Consider the following 8,809-nt stretch of genomic DNA (forward strand, 5'->3'; position numbering starts at 1 on the left):
CTATCTATCTATCTATCTATCTATCTATCTATCTATCTATCTATCTATCTATCTATCTATCTATCTATCTATCTATCTATCTATCTGTCTGTCTGTCTGTCTGTCTGTCTGTCTGTCCGTCTTCCTCTCGCTGGGTTAATCTCCCTGTACTCCATCCCTCTCCTCTTCACCTCTTCTTGCCGCTCTCGGTGCATTTGGATTTTTATGATTCTCTCTCCCTCTGTCTCTCTCTCTCTCTCTCTCGTATCTATCATTTTCGCCCTCCATCTCTCTTTCGGTCTCTCCCTCTCCCTCCATCCCTTCCTCCCTCCCTCCATCCATCTCCCTCTCCCCGACACATTTGTCACGGCTGAATATTTAATTTTTTTTACCAGCATTCTACACAAAAACTTAAATAGCTAATGAAATAGTACAGTAATAAGACGTGTTTGACTCTTTGCTAAATATTATTTATGGTGTAAAAACCTGTCCAAAGGTGAAACAATGACCAAGTGAAAGCAATCCAATCAAGGCGAGCAGCATCAAATTAGAAAACCATCAGTCTGATCCTATTGTTCCTGACTTTAATCTCCACTCTGCAGTTTGCTGGAAACCAAATGTCCCCTGGCTGGGACAATCTGGAACTGATGAGGAGCACCACCGTGTCGCTGCATCCGTAAAACATCTCTTTTCAACTACGTTGCATCTCATTAGATAAGTTGCTTTCGGTCTCAAATGTACAATGAATGACTGAGCTTTGGATTCAAACAGTGGCAGCATTACACTGCTGAACGTGAATGGATGTCCTCTTTAATAAATGATGCTATAAATGCAGATATCACTTTGTGCAAGTTTAAGAGCTGCTTGAATTTAAAATTTTTAGTCCATTAGCGAGTTGTTCTTTTCAAGAAGCGGCATGTACTGTATACAATATGATGGATTTGGCCCTAATAATATCAGTGGCCGGGCCTGGTGGGACGAGGTTGGAATATAGTGTACCATGTGCGTATTATGTTTCGTGCGGGAGCAGAGTGGGGATTAGGGGGAGAAAAAAAACAAAATATTTTAACTACAGAGATGAGCGCTTTTGACAGCGTAAGCACTGGGCTGTGCCACTGAAATAAACAAATAGAGAAGCGGAAATCCATCAGGGTCGGGGGGTTGGAAAGAGGACAGTTAGGTGCTTATGGGACCCACGTGGACCAACAGTAATCTTGTTTGCCTCGTGTGTCTTCCGCTTGTGTGTGTGTGTGTGTGTGTGTGTGTGTGTGTGTGTGTGTGTGTGTGTGTGTGTGTGTGTGTGTGTGTGTGTGTGTGTGTGTGTGTGTGTGTGTGTGTGTGTGTGTGTGTGTGATGATGGTGGCAGTAACAGGATGGAATCATGATAATGACTCCCTGCATGGTTAGAAACAATAAGCCCCGGCTTCTCAGAAAACATCTACACGCTACCGAGGGAGGGGCGGCACGATTAATGGAGACAACAGCAACAGGAGGGAAGCCTTTTTTAAATCCCTTAAACCTCGCCACATCGGCTCTTCAACAGAAGATTATTACAGACTGACACAGGCCTTATTTGACACACAAGAAACAAAGCTGTTTAATTTACAGTCGCCTCCTCCTCCTCCTCCTCCTCCTCCTCCTCCTCCTCCTCCTCCTCGTCCTCGTCCTCGCTGGGATCCCCAGAAGACCCGGACGTTTGGTCTGAACCGATGGTGGAACGCCGGGTGATGAGAGGATTGGCGACGTCGGTCTGCCTTCTGGAGTTGTCGTCACGAGGGGAAATCTGTGTTCGATTCGGGAGATAAATGAGAAACATTACACAAATAAATAACAATGTAAGACAAAGATATAAGACGTACACGGACATATATGCAGCATACATAACAGATCCTATAACAGGTCCTTTACTAAGATGACACCATGACAGGTGAGTTTCCACTGGACTCTTACTGAAAGAGACGGAGGCTGTGGTTTATTGAACTTTGGTCTGGTCATGGGGACAGCTTGCTGGGTGGAGCCCCTTCCCTCCGGCACTAAGCTCATTTCTGTGTTTTGCAGGATAAGCAGTGTCACAAAACAGGCTAAAGTGTATATGGTCACAGACAGTTGACGATTTGGGGGATTTTCTGTTTTTTCTGTTTTTTTTTCATGTTCAGGTCAATTTGTAAGATAAGAAATTGACTTTTAAATGAGAAAACAACAACAAAAAAAAGGCTTAATGTATATGCAGTTCTCTCTAGATTCAAGAGATTCAAGATTCCAGATAAGAGATGAGTCTGTTCAGCAGTTTAAAGCCAGTTCACAAACTCTGAGCAGTACAACATTTTGAATATTTTTTTATTCGAAAAAACAAAACAAAAACAAAAACAAAAAAAACCTCCATCTCTGGAAGAAAAGCTTGAAAATCCGGGTTCAGAAAGAAAAATCCTGCCCTGGGATTTTGAGTCAACCGTGTGGATTTGCGAATCAGCATCAAATAATGAGCGAAATCAGATGGATCATGACAGGATTTTTATTTTCTGAACCTGGAATTTTCTCTGCGGGAAGAACTATGGACAGGCAACGAGCGCGCTCACTCGCAAAAGTGGTGGGCAATGGTCAGAGAACGGGCTTGTGTTCTTGAAAGGTACGGCCTTCGAATTGCCTCTCGAGAAGAAAAGATTTAGCCAGGTTTTCTTCCATGGAAGCGTCGTCGCAGCGACCACTGGGATGCCGGGTTCAGTCCAGTCCACAATTTTAAGCATTGTTGGCTTTGGTAGATACGTGACGGTAATTTGTAGAGACCCACAGTGAACTTTCCCCTTCAACAGCAACGCTACCACACTCGACACTTTCACCTCTGCTGCTGATTTGGTGAAGCCTGACGACAGCAGCGGCTGTGTGGATGTCATGCCTTGGCTGGAAGGTGGGCACATGGGACGGCACCCGAGGGCCGCTGAACCCTAAATAATAGATACATCCCCAGCAGCTCGCTCGCTGACTCACTCCCTCGTCATGCAAAGCCACAGGCACCGGCAGCACAGAGAGACATTATATAACGGCTGCAAAGCCCAGTTCCAGCTTCCTCAAAACAGGGCCGGCTCTGTGCATCTCAGGCCCCAGAGGTGATATCACAGGCTTGGCTCTGGAAGTCGGGCGTCCACCTGACTCCTCCAAGTGTCTGTGGCACCCCAGGGGGATTTAACAGGGCAACAGGGCGGCGGGATGGAAGGTGGGAAAAATAAATTGTGAGCTTTGCCTGCTCCCAAAATAATTGGATTTACACTGCGGCCTTATGAAGTGTTTTTCTTTTATGTTCTTGTTTTTTTTCATTTTTTTTCTTCTTCTTCTGATGCAGGAGGGAGACACGTGTTCAATGAAATGTGGGAGGTTGTGCTCATTTGAGGGGCAGAGTTCAAAGAAGAGAGCAGAAGGAGGTTCTCGGGGGGATGGACCAAGCCAGGCATCCCATAATGGCCACCCTCTATAAACCCTAATGATCAAAATGGAGAAAAAGCGTACTTGAGTGCTTTGAGAATGGAGAGTAATTTTAGAAACAGCAGAAAGCATTAATGTGCCCATTAATCGAAGGGCTGTACACTTTGTTCCAAGCAAACACGGGCACGCTGGCAGGGACACACACACACACACACACACACACACACACACACACACACACACACACACACACACACACACACATGGAGCCCATTCTCCATTATTCTTAGATCAGGTAAATAAATAAAGAACGCAGTGTTGGGACACTAGAGGCTGAGAGAAGAAGAGTGGATGCCCATCTACTTCTTCTCCCATTTTGCTGCATCCCTCCCATGCCTGTCTCACTCTCCAATCTCTCTATGATATCCCTGTCCTCTTCCTCCCCTTTCTTATCCTCCCCTCTTATCTCCTTTCCTCTCCTTGTTTACCCTCCTATCCTCTCCTTCCCCCTCCTCTCCTCCTTTTTCCTCCACCCTCCTCTGCTCTACCACAGTACCTTCCCCTTTCCCCTCCTCTCCCCTGCTCTTTTCTCCTCTCTTTTTGAATCCTCCTCCTGTCCCACCCTCCTCTCCTCCACTGCTCTCCTCTTCTCCTTTCTCCTCTCCTCTCTTCCACTGCTCTCCCCTTCTCCTCTCTCCTCCTCCCCTCCCTTCTCCTCCTCCCCCCCTCTGTTCCCCTCTCTCTTCCTCTAAAATCCTCTGTATTCCTCCTCCTCTCCTTACCTCATCCCCCTCCTCTCCTCCTCTAGTTCCTCCCCTTCACCTCTCCTTTAATCTTCTCTTTTATTCTCTTCCTGCTCCCCCCTCTCCTCCCGCTCGCTTGAACCTTCTCCTCTCCGCTCCTCACTTCTCCTCTCTTCTCCTCTCCTCTTCTCTCCTCTCCTCTTCTCTCCTCTCGTCTCCTCTCCCCTCCCCTCCTCTCCCCTCCCCTCCCCTCCCCTCTTCTCCTCTCCCCTCCTCTCCTCTCCTCTCCTTTCCTCTCCTCTCCTCTCCTCTCCTCTCCTCTCCCTCCAATCCTCTCCTCTCCTCTCCCCTCCTCACTTCTCCCCTCCTCACTTCTCCCCTCCTCTCCTCTCCTCTCCTCTCCTCTCCTCTCCCTCAAATCCTCCCCTCTACTCTCCCCTCCTCACTTCTCCTCTCCTCTCCTCTCCTCTCCTCTCCTCTCCTCTCCCCTCCCCTCCTCTCCTCTCCTCTCCTCTCCCCTCCTCTCCTCTCCCCTCCCCTCCCCTCCTCTCCTCTCCTCTCCTCTCCCCTCCCCTCCTCTCCTCTCCTCTCCTCTCCCCTCCTTTCCTCTCCCCTCCCCTCCCCTCCTCTCCTCTCCTCTCCTCTCCTCTCCTCTCCTCTCCTCTCCTCTCCCCTCCCCTCCTCTCCTCTCCTCTCCTCTCCCCTCCTCTCCTCTCCCCTCCCCTCCCCTCCTCTCCTCTCCTCTCCTCTCCTCTCCCCTCCTCTCCTCTCCTCTCCTCTCCCCTCCTCTCCTCTCCCCTCCCCTCCCCTCCTCTCCTCTCCCCTCCTCTCCTCTCCTCAAATGCTTGATTTGTCCCCTATGGCTGCGCCATTTGTTGGCCCTGTGATCCAGTCAGTTGCTTTATCGGCTGCAGAGTGTGAGAGCTAATTCCATCCGCCCCAATAGGAGGGTGCAGCTGATTTATGCTTTCAGGCTTCCTTCATTTTCCACCCAGTAATAAAACCATAAGTACGGGACGCTACTTTCCTTCCTATGTCTCCATTACGATCTCCTCCGGTAGGTATCGTCTTTCCCTCAATCCATTACAGGATAAGGTTTCCCCATGTCTAGTTCCCTTTCCATTTTCTGTGTGCTTTCGAGAATATGCTGTGTGATATTTGAGCCTGTGTTATTTTGATAAATAAATTAAATTAAATTAAATTAAATTAAATTAAATTAAATTAAATTAAATTAAATTAAATTAAATTAAATTAAATACAATTTTATTTTATTTTATTTTATTTTACTTTATTTTATTTAATGAAAAATAAATGTGTCAATATGAAATTAGATTTTCTAGCTGCTCAATGTGACACGAGGTTCATGATCTAGCTCCACTGAAGCAATAATTAATTTTCTTGTATTTTGCTCGTACCATTTTATCGATGCACAGTATTGTATTTTTTTCTTTGTTTTATGCGATAATGACAGGTACGGTGGCCCTGAAGTGCAAATCATAACAACAAATCGGAAATCTCAACGGCAAAACAGAAACCACAACCACAGATCACAAAACTCAACGACAAATCGGAAAACACAACAACAAAACGAAAAACACAACCACGAATCGGAAATCACAACTACAAATCGTAAATCACAATGGCAAAAACGAAACCGCACAAAAAATCAGAAAACACAACGACAAATTCGGAAAACACAACGACATTAACTCCTACCAGAAAAGGTGGGTGCCTATCGACAAGGATCGTCCCTGATTGTACAAGAGTATCTGCCTGCAGCGCCCCTCTTTGAGGTCGCTTTCCGGTGCAGGCTCCGCTCTCAAGTCAGCTCCATCATAGTTGTAGAAACGTACTCATTGGCCACTACTGTATGTCACCGCTATGGATCTGCGCTTAATTCTGAAGGGATTTTCATGATTCAATTCAATTTCAATTTCGTTCAATTTCGTTTCGTTTCGTTTGGTATAAATGTGAGAAATTCAACATGATATTGCTATTGTTACTTATTGGACTTATATTCAATTACTGGGGGCGGATCTGATCAGCTCTATGCCAAAACATTAACCCTTCTGAAAAGCCACGATTACCTCTGGGACATGCAGGCTCCCATCTACGAATAGGCAACATCAAGTGTAGTGCTTTTGTGAGTTTCTCCAAAAGATTTGATTTCTACATCTATTATATAGTTATAAAGCCGCCTGGTTGCTTGTGTATTGTATTAATAATTAAATCAATTCATTAATCAAATAAACAAGACTTTTGTTTCCCACTCTTTCCAACTCTCTTCAGAACAGAAAATCCTTGCTGTCCGCATAACTTAATCCATTCTTCCGCCCATATTCTTTCCTTTTTCTTCTTTGTTTTTTTCGCTGCAAATCAGCGAGCAAACAACTTGGGCCATTTCTTGCCGACATCCATTTTGGAAAAAAAAACAACCTGCCCATGGTATGGCGTCAGGGGTGGCGACTGACAAAGCCCAGCCCGGCTCTATCCATTTTGCAGCTCTACCCAATCTGTCCACGATGGGGGTTAAGAGAATGTCCGTTAAGATCGAGGGTGCGCTGGCTGATGGGACGGGCCCCTAGCGGCCACTGGGCCACAGCTGCACCGGTTGCACCGGTGGTAGTTACACCACTTATTTGTTGTAAGTTGTTTTTATTTTTGTTATATCGGCCCCAAGGTGCGTCGGCCAACTGAGAAAATGCCCTATATGCCAGATTACTGTTTCCAACCCTTCCGCCGCCCACTTAAACAAATTCAGTGGCACAAACCTAAGGTGACCCCCTTTATGTTGTACTGCACGTCATTTTTATCCCTCGTCCTGGTCCCACATTGAGACAACGTCCCACATTTCCATTTGCTCCAGTTTTCAAAGGTCAAACCACCACAGGGCGAACGCTTTTCTCTGACTTTTATCCAGTGGTTGCCAAGAAAGCAGGGAAGGCTGTCATCACAGGGCTGCGTTGGATGTCTGTCGATTGCCTCTCAGCGTTGGTGACGTGCCCCACGTTGTCACACACAAACATACTCTTTGTCCCACATTTGGTTTGTTGGCATCTGGTCATCCTACACAAAGCAAATGTACCTCTGTGACCTCTTCTACGGAGCACAAGCGTTGCCATTTAACTAAAGGACCTTTTTATCCCCGACTTGTTGGCCTGCAAGTGACCACAGCCGTGAGCGAGAGAGAGAGAGAGAGAGAGAGAGAGAGAGAGAGAGAGAGAGAGAAATTGAGAGAGAGAGAGAGAGAGAGAGAGAGAGAAAGAGAGAGAGAGAGAGAGACGTTGAGATTTATTTAAACAAAAAAAAAAGAAAAACTACTCCATGTGCCCGGTACACTAGCTCTGCAGGTTGCCTTTTGAACCTGTCCAGTCTGGCATGGAGTTGGCCTCTTTGTGAAGATAACAAGAGGAAATGTGGGTGGCACACACACACACACAAAAATACTAACACACACACACACACACACACACACACACACACACACACACACACACACACACACACACACACACACACACACACACACACACACACACACACACACACACACACACACACACACACGCTGCCAACTGCCAAATAATAGCCACCATTTGACTCCAGCTGCCAGCTGGAGTTCTCCGACACACTCCAACATAATTTGCACAAGGCTCTGTGGCAGAGAGCTGGAGCAGCAGATCTGCACCACGGCACAGGGATGAAAACAATACTGCAGAGCCTGGGCAAAACAGGACAAATGAGGATCAAAACGACCTCAAATTCATTCATTCATCGATCGGTTGATTGATTGATCCATTCATTTTAAACCTTAATTGTCCACTGTTTGTTTTGTACAGCATGTCAGCCTTGAAGAAAGAAAGAAAACATTCAAAATAATGATATTTATAGACCGACAGATAGATAACTAGATAGATACAGTAGTTACAGTAGATAGCTAGATAGATAGATAGATAAATATCCAGGTCTCTGCCGAGTGTCTTTAACAATCTCCAAATAACAAATAGAATAGTTGAAGGTGTGAAATCCTGCATTGAAGGCCTCTGAAGGTGTGTGTGTGTGTGTGTGTGTGTGTGTGTGTGTTGTATAATGATGTCAGTGGTGGACATGAGAGAGAAGGCGGTGACTCCCGGACACTTTTTTCTTTGTGGTTTCTCCAGTAACCCTCATCACATCGATGGGTTACAGGAGCCCCGGCTCCTCCTCCCAAAGGCGGCGGATTACTCCTGTTTTCTCACTGCGTTCATAAGAAGGAGAGGGTCCTCTCTTCCCGGTGGGAACAGCAGGAGGCAGCATACATCAACTACTCCCCACTGGGAAAAGGGATTTACAGGTATTAGGGTTATAGACTGGGAAATGCCTTTGTCTTCCAACAAACGTGCACTTACTCTCTCTCTCTCTCTCTCTCTCTCTCTCTCTCTCTCTCTCTCTGTCCCTCTCTCTCTCTCTGCTTACCATGTTCACACCCTGCTATCATCACTAGAAGGACTGCTTAGTCCATCTTTACAGGATAATATATCTGAATCAGGCTTTTTGATTCAGTGGCTCATTTTGTACGGAACACACAGGTAAATGTAAAGTTAAGTAAAAACCAAAAAAAGCCCAATTTCAGAACAATAAATATCATTGAGTAGGATATAATAAGCAGTTATAAGCTGTATTTACAGGGT

The sequence above is a fragment of the Zeus faber genome, assembly GCF_960531495.2.
Source record: "Zeus faber genome assembly, chromosome: 15".
Classification (NCBI taxonomy): domain Eukaryota; kingdom Metazoa; phylum Chordata; class Actinopteri; order Zeiformes; family Zeidae; genus Zeus; species Zeus faber.